The 19,016-nt window shown below is 36.2% G+C and overlaps 1 protein-coding gene across 1 annotated transcript in view; it reads right to left on the reverse strand.

Moving 5' to 3' along the window:
• Positions 1-19,016, reverse strand: part of ZNF804B (zinc finger protein 804B) — a gene marked incomplete at both ends in the record, with an annotated part of 473,269 nt that overhangs the window by 358,129 nt on the left and 96,124 nt on the right. The window lies entirely within an intron of this gene.

Below are 19,016 nucleotides of genomic sequence, written 5' to 3' on the forward strand. Positions count from 1 at the left end.
AGCTTTGGCCACAGGGAGCTTTTGCAGTTGGTTCCTTTATCCTTTCAACACACCCCATCATTTTGTTTATGGAGCACTTTCTTATTTTCTAGTACTACAAGATGCTCTAGGCTCATCTTGGTTATTTCCAGCCCTAGAATCAGGCAATTCTTCAAGGGGCTCTGTTTCTTTTATTGGAGAATGATATTAGAAACCAAGATTTCAGGTCTGGATGTGCTCTTCAGCTTCTAGGTCCTCTCAGAGGACAGAGCTAGGAACTTAATTCTGTACACTTACCCATGTGTACATTAACACATACCTATAAATATTTATCTATGTATACATCTGTGTCTATATTAAGCTAAATACAAAGTCATACTGATGCCTCCAACTCTAATCCATTTCCACAAGGTTCATTCCAGTCTTCCCCCTTTTTTATCTGTAACTTCCCACTTCAACACTGAGAAACCTGGCTTCCACCATCTGCCATCCATTTAAGTATTTGTTCAACCTTCATATATAAGTATAATGGTTTCAGAATTAAACTCCTTTGGAAACAACTTTATCAACTAGAGTATAGTATTTATGTACAGTTCCTTTTATCTTTAGTCTTGTCTCCCATAATTTCCTAAATTACAACAGTTCAAAGAAAGTAAAATGAAGATAAACAAAAACCTTAATCCCCCACTTCAATGAGGTTGTTTTATACACATTTTAATACTTATACTCTTTCATCATTCTGCATTCCGACATGAATATTGTAATCTCTTAACTGATTTTAAATGTGCATGCAGTAAGGTTCACTCTTTGTGCTATGTAGTTCTAGAAGTTTTTAAAAATGTAGTAGTAGTACATATCCACCAGTTTAGTATCATGAAGAATAGCTCCACAGTCCTAAAAAAAAATCCCTGTGCTTCAATGTATTCAATCTCCCCCCTCTCCAAATCCCTGACAACCACTGATCTGCTTTCTATCTCTAAAATTTTGCCTTTTCCAGAATATCACCTGGTTGAAATCATAAGCAGGTAGCCTCATCAGATGGGTTACTTTCACTGAGCAATATGCATTTAAGGTTCCTCCATGTCTTTGTGTGGCTTGATAGCTCATTTCTTTTTATCATTGAATAATATTCTATTATATGGATGTACCACAGTTTATCCATTCACCTATTGAAGGACATCTTGATGGCCTCCAGTTTGGGACAATTATGAATAAAGCTTCTATAAACATTTGCCTGAAGGTTTCTGTGTGAACGTAAGTTTTCAAATTTATTACATAAATTTCTAGAAGCATGACAGCTGGATCATATGGTCAGACTGTGTTTATTAATTTTTGAAATATGGAATTAGTGAGAAGCAAATGTATTAAATTACTATATCATTACTGAATCTTATTAACAGTTAATATTCTTCCTTATAGAAAACATATTAGATATTAATATCTAATTAACATCAGTAATAAATATAAACAAAAAAAGTCTTAAAAATAAACAAAGGCCCTCCTCAAAATGTCCTCGTTTACAGCAAACGAATCAGGAATGTTTTGTTTATGTATGTAATGCTTTCTTTTGCCATGTGTAACTTTAAATGGGAGATAAAAAGGCTTCTTAAGCACTTGAATTTTGAACAAAACATCAAGACTGACTCCCTTTGGCATCTTTTCCAATATCTTTCTGTACTACAGAGTATAGAAAGCTAAAAAACTACATTGTCAAGACTCCCTTGCAGCTAGATCTCTGAAAGTGACAATGTTCTCACAGTGTTCTCACTTACCAGTGTTACCAGAACATCTTACCAGTGTTCTCACAATCATTGGTAAGATTTTTATTTGGATTTGAATTAAGTTTGGGGATGGAGGCAATGGCTCTGACACATCTATTTTCAGCTGGAGGCAATGGCTTTAACACATCTATTTTCAGCTGGTGTAGTTTTAACAAGATGGCAAGACAGTTTCCTGATCTCTGAATCTCAGTTAAGACCAATAGGAAGTGGCCATTTTCCAGTTGCCTACCTTTCTGTTGGTGACAATTAGCAGCATCCATGGAGAGACTGTTCTATCTTGAGGTTATGGTGGCCAACCTAGTGTCTGGTCATTCAGCCTTTCCAACTACTTCATAATTGTGTATTTCCCTACTTTTAAACCATTTTTTCTTAAAATTGCTAGGCTGGTTGCAATTATCTATATGTGACTGAACTCTGCTTGATGCAGTCCTCAAAGCCAGGGAACAAATAAGTAACAGGAAAAGCTTTGTGACCTTGTGACTTACCTGTTCTCTTAAGAAAGACATGGGGGGCTTTGCCTTTCCCACAACATCCTTCCAGTCTCCACATCAGTAATAACTTCAGACCTACCCTTAGGTTAAACATGCAATTCCAGGAGCCCTTTATCCTCAAAACACTTCCCCATGCATTTTCTAATACCCAAAAATATGTTTAAGAGAGGCTAAGACCTTACATTGCCACAATTAAAACTTAGAACTTAACAAATTTTGGTAAAGTACATATTTGGTTTAAAGGCTATTTGTTTTGGCTTATGATTCGACAATGGAAAAATAAATGATCCTCAATACCTGTTTTCCTTGTCTTATGGGGTGTTGAAGGAAAGAGGAAGTTTTCTAACCCTGAAGGAAGATGAGGTAACGAGAGATGCGGAATGTTGAAAACTGTCATAAAGATCAAAAAAGGGCCGACTAATAACTTCTTAGTTTTGCCCACAGTAAAAACTATTGACTTTAACAGTGATGGGTTATTGCTGTGAGCTCAAACACTGAGGGATGGGTCCCAGGATGGGTTTTCCTGGTGGGGGAAAAAAAGGAACTGGAAGAAAGGTGAAAGTGCCTCAAAAACAAATGTCATAATTTACAGTTGTTGCTGATGCCAGACCTATTCTCCAAGGAATTATGATGAAAAGCTTTAAAAAATACTCAAAAGCCAGTATGAACATCTTAATATGCTTTTGCCTCATAATTCTAAGAATTATTTTATTACCAAGACATCCTCTAAGATGAAAGCATGTGATTTTTACAAATGCATTGTTTCTCTAATATGTGATAGGGTTATATTTAAAAAAGGAAAACAGGTTAAATATGTGTATACAGCAAAGCATCTTCAATAGGTAATACTTCTCATACTACTAAAAACTAAATAAAATAAAATAAATATGTTGTACTTGTGATATAACTAGACTTAAATGATTAAAATGAGATTTCCTTCTTTTTCTCTCACAAGGAACTGGCATCTAAGAAAGCTTTTGAGTTTTTTCAAACCAGCATTTCAAAGCTACTTTGCTGGCTGAAATCTAGATTTGGCTTAGCAGATTCAACCACTGAGTTCAAAGATAGTTCTAAATTTGACCCAATATGTTTTCCTCTCTTTAGATATGTTGTAAAACATCTGAGATTAATGGGGAACATGAATAAAAGGTCTTGGGTCCTGAAAACATCAATAAAGGCAGTCAGCAACTTGAAGCTGGCAGTGGTTGGCCATGGTGTGAGTCAAATAACTGCTGATGGCAAAGAACTGACAGATGGAATAGCATTTGGTATGTTTACATGGGTATCTGCCTGAAGGGTTAAAGTCGACTTCTCCAACCCTCCTATTCTGGTCACTGCATATCTTCCAAGAGTAATCACAGAGTAGGTAAAAAGAATTTTTCCTACTTGGAAAACTAGGGGATAATAATTAATTGGGGTAGTAGCAATGAGCAAATAACAGATTTCATTACATTCAAAATGTCTTTACTCTGTCCTATCATCAGATTGTCACTCTTTAATAATAGATACACATGGCCAAGCTGGCTCATAGGCTGACCAATGAGCAGTAGGTGGGACTTGAGAAGTTAATTCTAATGACAACCTCCAGGTAAGGGATGGAAGGAGGGGAGGGGTGGTGTGGTCAGGCTATCAGTAAAGGGATGCCATTTACCAAGGCTAATCACTACTTCAACGTTCCAAAACATTTCAGAATGGCAGTATACATTACTAAGATAAATAAATAAATAATATATATGTATACTTATATATGCATACATAGGTTTATGATTCTATATATATATTTATGTTATATTATATATACACATCTATAATATAAATGACTATACAACCAAAAATTACATATTAGTATAGTTATTAGTTAACAGTGAAGGCTCTGGTGTCAGACAACTTTTCAGTCAGACTTTAACTCTTGCTGTATGGCTTGGCACAAGTTACTTAACTTCTCTATATTTCAGTTTCATCAATTGTAAAGTTGATTTAATCATAGTAACTATCTTATATGATTGCCCTGAGTATTAAATGAGATGATATTTGCTAGGCACATATAAGGACTCCATAAAAATACATTTTCTTATGGTTATTGTCATTACTACATTATATTTGACAAATTGCTAGGGAGTCATATGATTTCCAGTTAGTAAGTTTATTCTTAAATATGTCAATGCTTTTCCTTTATTTAGAGTATCCTTACCAGTTGCTCTTTTCTCATGTCTTCTGTACTCATTATTCAACTAATGAGGGTCTACTGTGTGTTTATTACCAAGCTCTGTTGGGTCCATCTCATAGTGCACTCTGTAAGGTTCTACCCACATAAACATTCAATGGACTCTTGTAAACCGAAGGATCATGCTTGACTGTCCTCAAAGCTAGGGCCATTATCAACAATCAACCTTTTTGTACTAAGTTATCAAATCAAGATAGATTTATGAAGGAAATGCAAAGCTAAACCTGGTAATTCAGTAATACATTGATGTGCAACAAACCACCCAACTTTTATGGATTAAAGCAATGATTTGTTATTTCTGTTGGTTTGAAGAGCTCAGCTGAGCGGTTATTCTGTTCCAGGTGGCAGTGGATGGCATTACACTCTTGGATGCATTTTACTTGGCTGCCAGGCTGGGCTAAAAAGTATGGAAGGGCTTCACTCATATATCTGGTGCCTCAGTATTCCTTCACGTGGCATCATTTCCTCCACATGACTAGTTTGGTCTTCCTGACAGTATCATGGTATCAGGGTAGATATACCACTTATATCGCAGCTAAATGCCCCCAAGGTGAAAATGAAAACCATTAATCTTACAGTCACTTCTTCCACATTTTGTTGATCAAAACAAGTCATAAACCCAGCCTAAATTTAACGGGAGAGGAAAGAGACACTACCTCCTGATGGGAAAGCAACATACACAGAAAGGGAAATAATTGACCAGGCCCATTTTTAAAAACTCTATCATAGATAAATATTGCTTCAATAGATTTTTAGAATATTATTTTTTATTATAACAACTAAAGTCTGAGTTTACTTTATTAGTGTTTAGGTGAAAATAGAAAGATTTACTGGCTTTTCCCAGGTTAAAGTAGGTAAGATAAAAAGATCTATATTACTCACCAAGATTTCTGGACCATTTAGTCCAACTAGTGTAGCTTTGTTTAACCATTTATTTACTGCCCAGTATGAACCAGACATTGAATCAAACAATTAATATATAAATATGAGTGAAAATAGTGAGAGAATTCAATCTTACAATATTTTAGGAGGATGTATAAAATATACCATATTAGACCAATGTGATAAGTATTACAATCTGGGTAAGGGTAGAATGTCATGATTATTAAGAGAAGCACAACACTCTGAACTGGGGAAAGGGTCAGCAAAGTTTTCCTGGCAAAGATGCCACCTAGACTGAGTCACAAAGAGAGAAAGAAGCAGAAAAGGCCATTCAAGGTAGATGTGACAGCAGGATCAGAGAGTGAAGCCATGTAAGAGCAGAGAGGACATAGAACTATAAAGGCAGCTGAGTTCTGGCCCCATGTGGTGTGTCAAGTGTGAGACACAGAGAGGCTAGACATAAGTTTGGACAGAAAAGAGAGAGAAAAATGGGGTAGAGAAATGAAGGAGAATTTAGGGTCACAGGAGTTTGTTTCTTTTTATTTTTGTCGTTGATTTTTTAGGTTGACTGAAATATTCTTACGGACTGAAAAGAAGGAGCCCAGGAGGAAATAAAGTTTGATGATTTCATTAATCACTGCTTTTGCACCTTCTCAGAGTCTCTCAGCTTCACCTGCGTCTCAGGTCCTTGGCCATTTGTTCCATCACAGCTGCCAGTGCAGAAACGAACTGTGAGTTCACCCACATGCGCCCACTGCCTGAGACCAACACCAGAGCTCTGGTTCTTCCCATTGCATCTCAGATGAAACACAAGCATGGGATCTAGCTTCCCCAGAGGCCACCGGAGAGGCCAGGTGGTCCAGGGGTGTTAATATCAGTACATTGCCTAATGGGAAACAAGAGGAAGGACGATGCCAACAGATCAGTTCCCTCCCCGCTCCCTCTTTTGAATGGCACCCAGGGGTGAATTTTCTGTACATCTGTACAGCGCACCTGGAGCTATCTCACATGGCCAAGCATCTAGTTGGTCTCCCTGGGAACCAACTGTATGACGTCATCTCATATTTGTCTCACATTCTGCCTGTCTCACTGCCCGCTTCCCAGGCCCTGAGACTGCATATCTCAATAACCACATTACCACTTAAGTCTTACCTCAGATTCTGATTTCCAGGAAACCTCAACCAAGACTAAAATAGAGTCCATAGCAGAGATAGGCATGTACACATTCATTGTCTTATTCATTGCAAAAAAAAAAATGTGTTGAATGCTTATTAGCTTATTATGACAAGCATTTAAGCCAGCCATTTGAAATATTTAAATGAATCAGAAAGAATCCATACCCTCAAGACACTGATAGAAAGGAGAGAGTATTAAAACAAATGAGTAGGGCTTCCCTGGTGGCACAGTGGTTGAGAGTCCGCCTGCCAATGCAGGGGACACGGGTTTGTGCCCCGGTCCGGGAAGATCCCACATGCCGCGGAGCGGCTGGGCCCGTGAGCCATGGCCGCTGAGCCTGCGCGTCCAGAGCCTGTGCTCCGCAACGGGAGAGGCCACAACAGTGAGAGGCCCGTGTACCGCAAAAAAAAAAACCCAAAAAACCCCACAAATGAGTAAAAGGAAGTATTCTTCCTGTTAAGGAAAAAGTATGAATGCAGTAGCATGGAATTACAAATGGAGAGCGGTCTATTCAGGGTGACTGTAGGTGTGTGTCTATGTGGCAGGGATGGCCAGGAAGCAGGATGGGGGCGACACAAAATTTCCCCAAAGGAGATAAGTGCTGAGCCAAGTTTTAAAATGTGATTCAGTACAAGAAGCCTCAGAGATAAAGGAGCCGGGGCCCACGTTTCAGACACTGCAATCTAGTGAAGGAGACAGGCACACGATGGCCAGTTTGAATTAAATATGCCACACTAACCTGCCTCTGCTTCCAACTGCCAAGCCTGTCTCTGCCTCCAGACATTTGCATTGGCCTCTCCCTTTGCTTGGAAATTCTGTAGCCTAACCCTACTACATCTACTCATGTCACTTTCTACCAAATCACCTTGTTTTATTTTATGTCTAGCAACTAGGACTATGTGAAATTGCATTAAATGTAAGCCCAGTGAAAAAAGAGAGCTTGTCCCACTTTCTCTTCAATATAAATTCCAGTGTCTGGAACATAGTGTCTAGTAAATACTTGCAAATGGATGAATGAAATTATTTTAAAATGACCAAATAATTACAAATTGAGATTCAAGCTATGAATGGGCACAGCAAAGGCAGAAAGGTATCCAGCCTTTTCTGAAAGACAAGGAAGGGGTTCGCTGAGGAAGGGCTTTTTGAGCTGCTAACAGGATATATAAGCATTAAGGGAGTCAAGAGGTGGGGAGCAGAGGGGCAGAGTATCAGAGCATTCCAAGGAGAGGGAACAGCATGTGAAAGCCCTGAGACGGGGCAGCAGAACGCATTCCTGGACCTGAAGTAGGTGAGTTTGGCTGAGGCACAGCAAGCAAGGGAAAGGTGGCAGGAGATGAAGCTGGAGGGAGAGGCAGGGATCAGGTCACTGAAGGGCCTTGTAGCGTATTAGAGGTTCTGATCCTATAAGGCCAATGAGGTGTGTTATGAAGGGGGGTGATATGATCAGATGTATCATTCAAAAAGATTCCTTTGACCACAGTGAGAGGTAGGGTGATGGGTGAAACCACTGCGTTCATTCAGGTGTGAGATGGTGGATTCTCAGAGTGAGACAAGGGTGAGGGCAAAGTGAAAAGCAGTGCACAGGAGTGAATGATATAACTGTCAAGGAGGACAGAGTTAAAAATAAAATCACAGTATAAACATCCAAGAATCAAGAACAACACAATCTGCTTTTATAGTTGCCACCTGCTGAGTACAAGGGGGAGAGGTCAGTTTACAAAAATGAACTCACGATAAAAATGATAATATGATAAAAATAAAATAATAAAATCTTTTCTGATCGGGAAATTATTCTCTTGTCCTAGTCAATGCCACACAAACATGACGTGGTGATTATGTATTTCATAAAAATAACACAAGCTTTTTAACCTTTCATAAATTGAAATTTTCATTTTCAAATTAATAACAATAAGAAGTAATATAACAAGTAATCTATGAAGGGATGATTTTAAGACCCATGGCACAAATTATCACCCAGAATGTTCTATGACTTTCAATTTCTGCATATCTATAGTGATAGCTACAATTCATAACATTGTTTTCTATGTTCCTTGGGTTTAATGTTCCCTTCTATCCTCTTGTGTTTTCCATCACTATTCTTAGGTCTGTTGTTCACCTTGTCATGAATAATTAGATGTTGTCTAATCAATGGAAAGATTGCATCATTGGCTCAAGGTGAGCTCCCTAAGGGCCTTTCATCTTTGTATTCTTTGCATTCCCAGTGCCAGACATGGTGCTTTGAATCTATGAAGATTTTTTTTTTTTTTTAGTTTATGAAGATCTAGAAGGACTGAGTAACCCTAAAGTAAATTTTGAATGATCAAAGAATGCTTAAAGTATGAGCTGCATAATTTTATATATTACATGTCTTTTATCCACTTATTTGAAAGCACATAATCGATCTAAATGTTACATTAAACAGAATATTTGATTTTGTAAAACATCCTACTCCCCAATGATGCCAAAGAGTAGTTTGTCATAGAAGCAATGTTGTACGTTTTTGAGTGAGGCTGGCTGATGGGAGGTGCAGCAGTGATTACAAGTTGTCCCTACTCTCATCTATCCTTCCCTAACACACCACCGACTCTCCCCCAAAACACTTTGCTGAGTCTCTTTCTTGTTCTCCTGATTCTAGACTTTTTCTATTGATAAATACCCAAGGCATATTATGCTGGTTACTGGGCCACTTTGTTTTTGTTCTCCCTTTTCCAAAATGGATATAAAGTGTATTCTACCTACCTAAGATTCTGATGAGAATAAAATGAGATCTTTTATTTGAAAGTCTGCTGAAAATGTAAAGAATGAGTACATATTTAAGATATAAAAAGGATAGTTATTGCAGTGAAAATATGCTAGAGACTGTGAGTTTCCAAGATTTTAGAGACCACAGCAGAAAATTTGACAGGTAGACCTAAGAGATCAGTAACACCCATGCAAAGAAAAATATGTAGTGGCTTCCCACTTCTGCTAAGCATAGACTCCAAAATACTGAGTATCATATACTAAACACCTTGCAATTAGATATTAACTGGTATTTGCAGCATTCAGTTTCCAACCTCCATGCCCTTCCATAATCTGACTTAAATGTCTTTCCTTAGCAGAAAAAGTTCTCTCTCTAGTGCACTACTCTCTCCTTTCTGAAGCCTCCTGGCCCCAAGTTTTTCTTTGATTCCATGGCATTCTGTATCCACTCACACTATGGAAATGTTAACGGAGCTAATGAGATCATTTAGTTGTAGTCTGGCATTTAACTAGTGCTTTAAATGGTAACAATTTGTGTTAAAAGTCCGTGTTTTTCATGTACAGGATTTCTGCTGTAGTAGACTAAGATCCCCATGGGGACAGATCACATCTCACTCATCTTTGTGTTCTCTGGCACTTAAAACAATGTCTGCAACACTGTGGTAGATTAATATATAGTTATTGAAAAAAATAATAAAACTGCAAATAAGGAAGTAAGTTAAAGACTCATACTTTAATACAAAGCAGTCAGCAACCTGGACAGGAATTTAGTGTGATTAACTAGTGTGATTCTGTGATAGACTTTGCTCAAGTTTTATTTTTGCCAGGAATGAATAGCTTACTTTGAATATAGAATAAAAACATTAAAGTGTGTTACCCAAAACAATATAACGTAATCAAAGTTCTGCTGCTGTCTTTTAAAATTGGCATTTGAAGATGCCAGCTAAAGACCAGAAAAAGTCTTGAGAGTCCACTGTTTTAAACAAATTAAATATTCTGATTTCTTTACATCTCATTAGTTAATGTACTGATTAACTCACTTCTTTCATTTGTGTCTTCCTACTTATATGGATCGAGGTTTTTTTTCTCACTCTCTTTTCATTTTTCTTTTGTTAATAATCCTTTGCAAAAGCAATCCAATTATTTCAGACACAGGCCTATAAATACGAATTTTAGATTCTCATAACTCAATATCCTATTGAGAAAGAGTTCACATGAAATTTGGGTAACTTGCTTTGATCCAATTAAGGAGATTATTTATTTCTGAACATGAAAAATAAAAAAATTACTGAAGCCAAAGATATCTAAACATGGTTTTGCTACCCACCAGGGTATGTATAAAAATATTCAATAAAGCCCATTTTAATTCACTTTTTATATCAACAATAAATACATCACCTGTAGTACTTTAGAGGAAGTAGAAAGTATATTCCAATGTTAAGCAAAAACATTTAAAACATTAAATATGTTAAATTCCACATGTATAAATGTAAGCTTAATTCTATATCTTTTTTTGTATTTGTTCAAAAATTGTGGTCAAATACAGCATTATCCTCCAGAATATCTTCTACTGTAATAATCTAAAGCCAGATCTCACTGAGCAATAGAATTTTCTGTCAGATCAGACCTGATAAACTTTGATTTTCCAAATAGTAACAAAGTAGAGTTAATCATATCTAAAGAAGTCCATGTAACCAGATTTGAAAAGAAATATGGACATAAGATGATATAATTCAGAGAGTTTGTAAACATCAAAAATTAACCTTACATTTTTCTATAATTTTAAATATTTATAAATTACTGATTTTCTCAATAGAGAAATTTACACACTTAGTTCTGTGATATCTTTATTCTTTTTGAGGTAGGCTATGAAATTTATATCCATTTGGTTATTTCAAAATGATTGTAATAAATTTTAGAAAATACTCTTGACTATAAGCACATTTTCTTGATCTGATTATTCAAATATCTATCATATAATCTTAGTTTACTTACTAGATATCATTTTACATCTTAATAAAACTATATTTACATGGGCATGTATGGATACATATGCAAACATTCCCTCAGGATCTTAGTTGCATATAGTTGCTTGTGGAAAATATTTTAACCTTAGTAGTCTGATGACTGACAAACTACTTTTCAAATCATCAGATCTAATTCTAAGGTCTAAACCAAAATACATTATTTATGTGTCTGTAAGTTATGGTGCCAAAAGGGTTTTCAAACTAGTAGGACAGAACATCAAAGAGAAGAGTACATTTATTCTTATTCCCCAAATAAAATTTTGCTAAGTCATGTCTACTCATAAAATAGATTGAATTAACTATAATTATACAATGCCTGATAATATCACCAGTTAGAGAAAAGTTGAGCCCTTTTATTAGCATATGCCTTATGTTAACTTTTGCAAAATACATGAAAAAATGGCCTGATCCAATTTTTGTGTTTAATTCACTGATTTTGGTAAGTCATTAAATTGAGTTGTTTTGTAAATACTTACAGGTAAAACATCCCCCCCCATATGACCTATACAGAAACGTACTGCACACACGCACACACACACACACACACACACACACACAGAGCTCTTGATATAACATTCCTACATTTTCCTTCATCTTATTGATGAAGATTGTTGCCTGAAAATAAACCCAATGAAGTCTACCTGCTCACTGGACAAAGAGGCCCACTGTTAAGCAAAATATATACTTAAATGACAGTACTACTTTTAATGCTTTCATAAGACTATTCATTTATATATCTATCCCTAGACAGTCAGGAAATGTTTATAAGCCTCTCCATTAATAATCTCTATCTCAAGCTGTTTTATTTCTTGAAAATACTATTGAAAATATGTCCACCTTACAGCTGTAGAACCAGAAAAACAGAATAAAGCTGGAAAATACTGGCATCACCAAGTCCACAGTTGCTGCTGATGTGTTTTCCTAAATGCATAATGCTAATAGTTCTTTTTCAAAGTCATTATTCTTTGGAATATCACTGCATTTTTCTATGCTATAACACTTCTAAGACTCTTTATGAAATATTAACGTTAATAATAACATTGTTAATCTATTTTAATATAAAGATAATTCATTATGGTATTACAGTCAATGATTTTCTTTTTTTTTAATATTTATTTTATTTTGACTGTCTCGGGTCTTAGTTGCGGCACACAGGCTGTCTAGTTGTGACACATGGGCTCGCTATTTAGTTGCCCCACGGCATGTGGGATCTCAGTTCCCAGACCAGGGATCGAACCCGTGTCCCTTGCATTGGAAGGTGGATTCTTTTTTTTTTTTTTTTTTTTGCAGTACGCGGGCCTCTCACTGTTGTGGCCTCTCCCGTTGTGGAGCACAGGCTCCGGACGCGCAGGCTCAGCGGCCATGGCTCACGGGCCCAGCCGCTCCGCGGCATGTGGGATCTTCCCGGACCGGGGCACGAACCAGTGTCCCCTGCATCGGCAGGTGGACTCTCAACCACTGCGCCACCAGGGAAGCCCTGGAAGGCGGATTCTTAACCACTGGATCACCAAGGAAGTCCCTGTCAACGATTTTCTTACCAGGTGTATACTTGCCTCAAAGTCCTTCATTGTATTCATCGTGCCCTAGCACTTCAGGGACCATATAATTTGGCAGAGTTTATTGAATATTTTCTGTATTTTTCATCTACTATAAAATATTCATCAAATTCAGTTACATGTCTTATTCTCTCTGTCTCATCTTAACTATTAAAAACTGTATAAAAAATGGTCAGTCTTAATCCACAGAAGGAATTATAACCCCATCTCTATTCCTTGACTTCAAGCTGTGTGAGTTCTTAGTTTTGATTTTTATTCTTTTTTTGTTTTTGCTAAAGTTACTTTCTATCTTTTGCAAGAAAGGATAAAAAATTTATCAAATTTAACTCTTACTGCCACAAGAGGTTATATACTCAAGAAAAACTTTGAAAAAGGGAACTTAAGTGGGGAAGACCCATCTAGAAAAGGCCAGAGATCATTCTGATGTGAGGAGGGGGGCAGTATTTAGATCTCCTTTGCTATTTATGAATTAGAGAAATTATGGATCAGGAAGAACAGATAATTATAGGTAAAGAAATGTACTACTTAAGAGCACAGCTTCTGGAATCAAATTTCCCAATTTTAAGGGTGGGTCCAGTGTTTCCTAAGTGTGTGAAACTGGGATAAATGAAAACTTTACTTAAGCATTTGTTTGGCATCCATCAAATAGGTAAAATAGTTAATTAATCAGATACTTGAGGTTTAAACAAGGTAACTCCTGTTAAGAGGCTAGCACGTTGTCTGGCTTAGAGTAAAAATAAACAACTGTAATTATTATTATTATTAGGTTGGAGGAGCCACTTATGGAAACCATAAATTTGTTGCACAATTTTAGGATTTTCCTCTTGCAACTTTAGCTGCCCATGTAGAAGATCAAATAAGAACAGTAGGCGGTACAGTCATTTTCACAATATTGATTCTTCCAATCCAAGAACATGGTATATCTCTCCATCTGTTGGCATCATCTTTAATTTCTTTCATCAGTGTCTTATAGTTTTCTGCATACAGGTCTTTTGTCTCCCTAGGTAGGTTTATTCCTAGGTATTTTATTCTTTTTGTCACAATGGTAAATGAGAGTGTTTCCTTAATTTCTCTTTCAGATATTTCATCATTAGTGTATAGGAATGCAAGAGATTTCTGTACATAAATTTTGTATGCTGCAACTTTACCAAATTATTGATTACCTCTAGCAGTTTTCTGGTGGCATCTTTAGGATTCTCTAAGTATAGTATCATGACATCTGCAAAAACTGACAGCTTTATTTCTTCTTTTCCAATTTGTATACCTTTTATTTCTTTTTCTTCTCTGATCGCCATGGTTAGGACTTCCAAAACTATGTTGAATAATAGTGGTGAGAGTGGACATCCTTGTCTTGTTCCTGATCTTAGAGGAAATGCTTTCAGTTTTTCACCATCGAGAATGATGCTTGCTGTGGGTTTGTCATACATGGACTTCATTATGTTGAGGTAGGTTCCCTCTATGCCCACTTTCTGGAGAGTTTTTATCATAAATGGGAAAATGACTATACTGCCCAAAGCAATCTACAGACTCAATGGAATCCCTATTAAACTACCAATGGCATTTTTTACAGAACTAGAACAAAAAATCTTAAAATTTGTATGGAGACACAAAAGACCCCGCAGAGCCAAAGTGGTCTTGAGGAAAAAAACGGAGCTGGAGGAATCAGACTTCCTGACTCCAAACTATACTACAAAGCCACAGTAATCAAGACAATATGGTACTGGCACAAAAATAGAAACATAGATCAATGGAACAGGATAGAAAGCCCAGAGATAAACCCACACACCTGTGGTCAACTAATCTATGACAATGGAGGCAAGGGTACACAATGGAGAAAATACAGTCTCTTCAATAAGTGGTGCTGGAAAAACTGGACAGCTACGTGTAAAAGAATGAAATTAGAACACTCCCTAACACCATACTCAAAAATAAACTCAAAATGGATTAAAGACCTAAATGTAAGACCAGACACTATAAAACTCTTAGAGGAAAACATAGGAAGAACACTCTTTGACATAAATCACAGCAAGATCTGTTTTGATCCACCTCCTAGAGTAATGGAAATAAAAACAAAAATAAACAAATGGGACCTAATGAAACTTCAAAGCTTTTGCACAGCAAAGGAAACCATAACCAAGATGAAAAGACAACCCTCAGAATGGGAGAAAATATTTGCAAACAAATCAATGGACAAAGGATTAATCTCCAAAATATATAAAGAGTTCATGCAGCTCAATAGTAAAAAAACAAACAACCCAATCCAAAAATGAGCAGAAGACCTAAATAGACATTTCTCCAAAGAAGACATACAGATGGCCAAGATGCACATGAAAAGCTGCTCAACATCACCAACTATTAGAGAAATGCAAATCAAAACTACAATGAGGTATCTCCTCATACCAGTTAGAATGGGCATCATCAGAAAATTTACAAACAACAAATGATGGAGAGGGTGTGGAGAAAAGGGAACTCTCTTGCACTGTTGGTGGGAATGTAAATTGATACAGCCACTATGGATAACAGTATGGAGGTTCCTTAAAAAACTAAAAATAGGGCTTCCCTGGTGGCGCAGTGGTTGGGAATCTGACTGCCGATGCAGGGGACTTGGGTTTGTGCCCCGGTCTGGCAAGATCCCACATGCCACAGAGCAGCTGGGCCCGTGAGCCATGGCCGCTGAGCCTGCGTGTCCAGAGCCTGTGCTCCGCAACGGGAGAGGCCACAACAGTGAGAGGCCTGCGTACTGTGAAAAAAAAAACAACAACCTAAAAATAGAATTACCATATGATCCAGCAGTCCCACTACTGGGCATATACCCAGAGAAAACGATAATTCAAGAAGACACATGCACCCCAATTTTCATTGCAGCACTATTTACAATAGCCAGGACATGGAAGCAACCTAAATGCCCATTGACAGATGAATGGATAAAGAAGATGTGGTACATATATACAATGGAATATTACTCAGCCATTAAAAGGAATGAAACTGAGTCATTTGTAGAGACATGGTTGGATCTAGAGGCTGTCATACAGTGTGAAGTAAGTCAGAAAGAGAAAAACAAATATCGTATGTTAAAGCATATATGTGGAACCTAGAAAAATAGTACAGATGAGCTGGTTTGCAGGGCAGAAATTGAGACACAGATGTAGAGAACAAACGTATGGACACCAAGGGGGGAAAGTGGTTATCTATTAATTATCTATTAATTGGCCTCTGCTTCCTTTCTTTCACATTTCATAGAGTCAAATATGCTCTGAAAATTATTAAAAAGTATCTTTTTTTACAAGATTGTTAACCCCTGTTTTTTTTTTCAGTGCTCACCAGTTTATAGGCAGGTGGGACATAAATGTATGCAGAAATTACCTAGTGGCCTTTGTACCATAACCTAGTACATTCTCTAAGTTACTTAGGAAACTGCTGAAAAATGCACCATGATAGGAATACAGGTCAGTTACGAGATGCAGACAAAGCCAACCTATAGGAGCTCAGTGCCTGCCCACAGTCCACACACCCGATGGAGCCTTACACTGATTAGTATGAGTAAAGTACATTTATTATCATCCTTTTACTTTGTTAACCATCCTCTTACTTTTAACCTATGTGTGTCTTTACTTTTAAAGTGGGCTCTTTATAGGCAGCATAAAGCTGATTTTTTCTTGTCCAACCTGACAATGTCTGCCTTACATTTTTTTAACTTTGTACTTAATGTATTATTGATATGATTGGGTTTTAAACTACCATCTTACTATATATTTTTTTCTATTTGTTCCAACTCTTCTTTGTTCCTTTTTTCCTCTTTTTCTACCTTTCAGATTGAGAATTTTTTGTAATTCTATCTTATCTCCTTAACAACAATTCTTTTTTGTGCATATTACTGGTTATTTGAGGTTTATAGTATGCATCTTTAATTTAACAGTCTACTATCAGGAGACCTTATACTGCTTCACATACTGCACAAGAACCGTACAATGATATGCATCCATTTCTCCCCTTCAAAACTTTGTACTGTCGTTTTTACACACTTCACTTCTGCATGTATTATAAACTCCATGATGCATTATTATTAGTGTTGCTTTCAACTGTTATTTATAAAGGGATTTAAATAATGAGAAAAAATTCTCTTTGTATTTACTCACAGTTATCATTTCAATGATCTTAATTCCTTTGTGTAGATCCAGATTTCCAACTGGTAGTATTTTTTTTTTCTTGTAGTGTGTGTCTGCTGGTAGTGAATTCTTTTCACTTTTGTATGTGTGAAAAAGTCTTATTACACCTCAGTTTTTAAAAGATATATTTACCAGGTAAAGAATTCTAGGTTATGGTTTTGTTATTTCACTATTTTAAAGATGTTGCTCTATTGTCTTTTAATTTGCATTGTTTTCAAAGAAATCTGCTGTCATCATTATCTTTGTTCCTCTGTTTCATAACGTATCTTTCTACATCAGCAACTCAAGATTTTCTTTCTTATCACTAGTTTTAAGCAATTTGGTTGTAATATGATTTGGTGTATTTTTCTTCATGTTTCTTGTGTTTATTGAGGTTCTTGTATATGTGGGTTTATATTTTCATCAAATTTAGAAAATATCCAGGTCTTATCTCTTGTGAAATTTTTATGCCCTTACCCCTCCTCAGGCACTTCAATTATGCATATATTAGGATACTTGAAGTTGTTCAACATTAATGCTCTACTTCTATTTTTTTAGTCTTTTTGTGTGTGTGTGCTTCCCACTGGATATTTTCTATTCCTATTTTCAGGTTCATTAATCTTTTCTGCAATGTCTAATCTGCTGTTAAATCCAACCACTATATATATCTAAATCTAGATATATTTTCTTAGACACTGTAGTTTTTCATCTTTAAAAGTCCACTTTGTATCTTTTATAACTCTATTTAGCATGTTCAACTTTTCCTCTAGCTTCTTGAATATATAGAATATAGTTATAACAAATGCTCAATAACATTTTACTAATTCTATCATCTATGTCACTTCTGGGTTAGTTTTGATTAATTTATTTATCTCATATATTTCTGCTTTCTTGCATGCCTTGTAATTTTTGTTTGGATACCATTCATTGTGGATTTTAATTTACTGGGCACTGAATATTTCTTATTCCTATAAATATTCTTGATCCTTTTTTGTGGCATGGTTAACTTCCTTAAAAATAGTTTGACTCTTTTGGGTCTTGTTTTTAAGCTTCTTAGGCATTTTGTTGTGATAAAGTTTATACAGAGGCAAGACAATTCTGAGTACTCTCCCCTGTGACTTACAAGTTTTTCCACTCTGGCTGATGGGAATAGGCACTATTCCCAAATATTCTTTCTAATCATTTTAGGTGATTGTCTTCCAAGTCTCATGTAGTTTTCACATATATATGAACTGATAAAAACTCTACTGGATAATCACAAGGGACCCTATGCAGATCTCCAGGGTTTTCTGTGTATCTCTGTCCTGTATACTTGAGCCATCTTGGCTTCCCTGGACTCCCAGCTCTACCTCCTTAACTCAGGAAAACTGCCAAGCTCTTCTTGGGTTCTTGTGTCGTGCCTAGAAAATTTCTCCAGGCAGTAAACTAGGACACTCATATGGTACACAGCTCACCTTTCTTTTTTTCTTCCCCCTCATAGGGAACTCTGTCTTCACTGTCTGATGTAAAATGTTTTGAGAGTCATTGTTAAAAATATTTTGACTGTTTTTTTTCTTTTTTAACTTGTTTCAGATGGGTAAATCCAGTCTATTGTCTGATGTGGAAATCTCTTCCTTTTTTTATCATTTAATCTGTCTTGAGCTTGGGAAAAATCTCTGCATTGATTTACACTCAAGTATTTTGCTGGTGAATTTTTATTATATTTATAATGGAAGACAAGAGGATGGCAGATTCTTTTCACTAGTCAAGAATATGAGGAGAACTTAACTCTACAGGTTTAAAATAACCTTGCTTTATCTGCAATTATTATTTTTAAAATGTTTTACTTTAATTGCAATGGCTCTGAGTGAAGACTAAAGCTTATATTTGTAAGAAATAATCTTTAACATACTACTTTTCTTTATTCTCACATTTGTTAATCATTTATTCATATCGTTACCTCTTCAGTATTTATGAAAAAATATAAAATGTTAGATTGAATCTAAGCTTCCTTTTTTAAATCTTCAATTCCTT

This window comes from Hyperoodon ampullatus, assembly GCF_949752795.1.
Source record: "Hyperoodon ampullatus genome assembly, chromosome: 9".
Classification (NCBI taxonomy): domain Eukaryota; kingdom Metazoa; phylum Chordata; class Mammalia; order Artiodactyla; family Ziphiidae; genus Hyperoodon; species Hyperoodon ampullatus.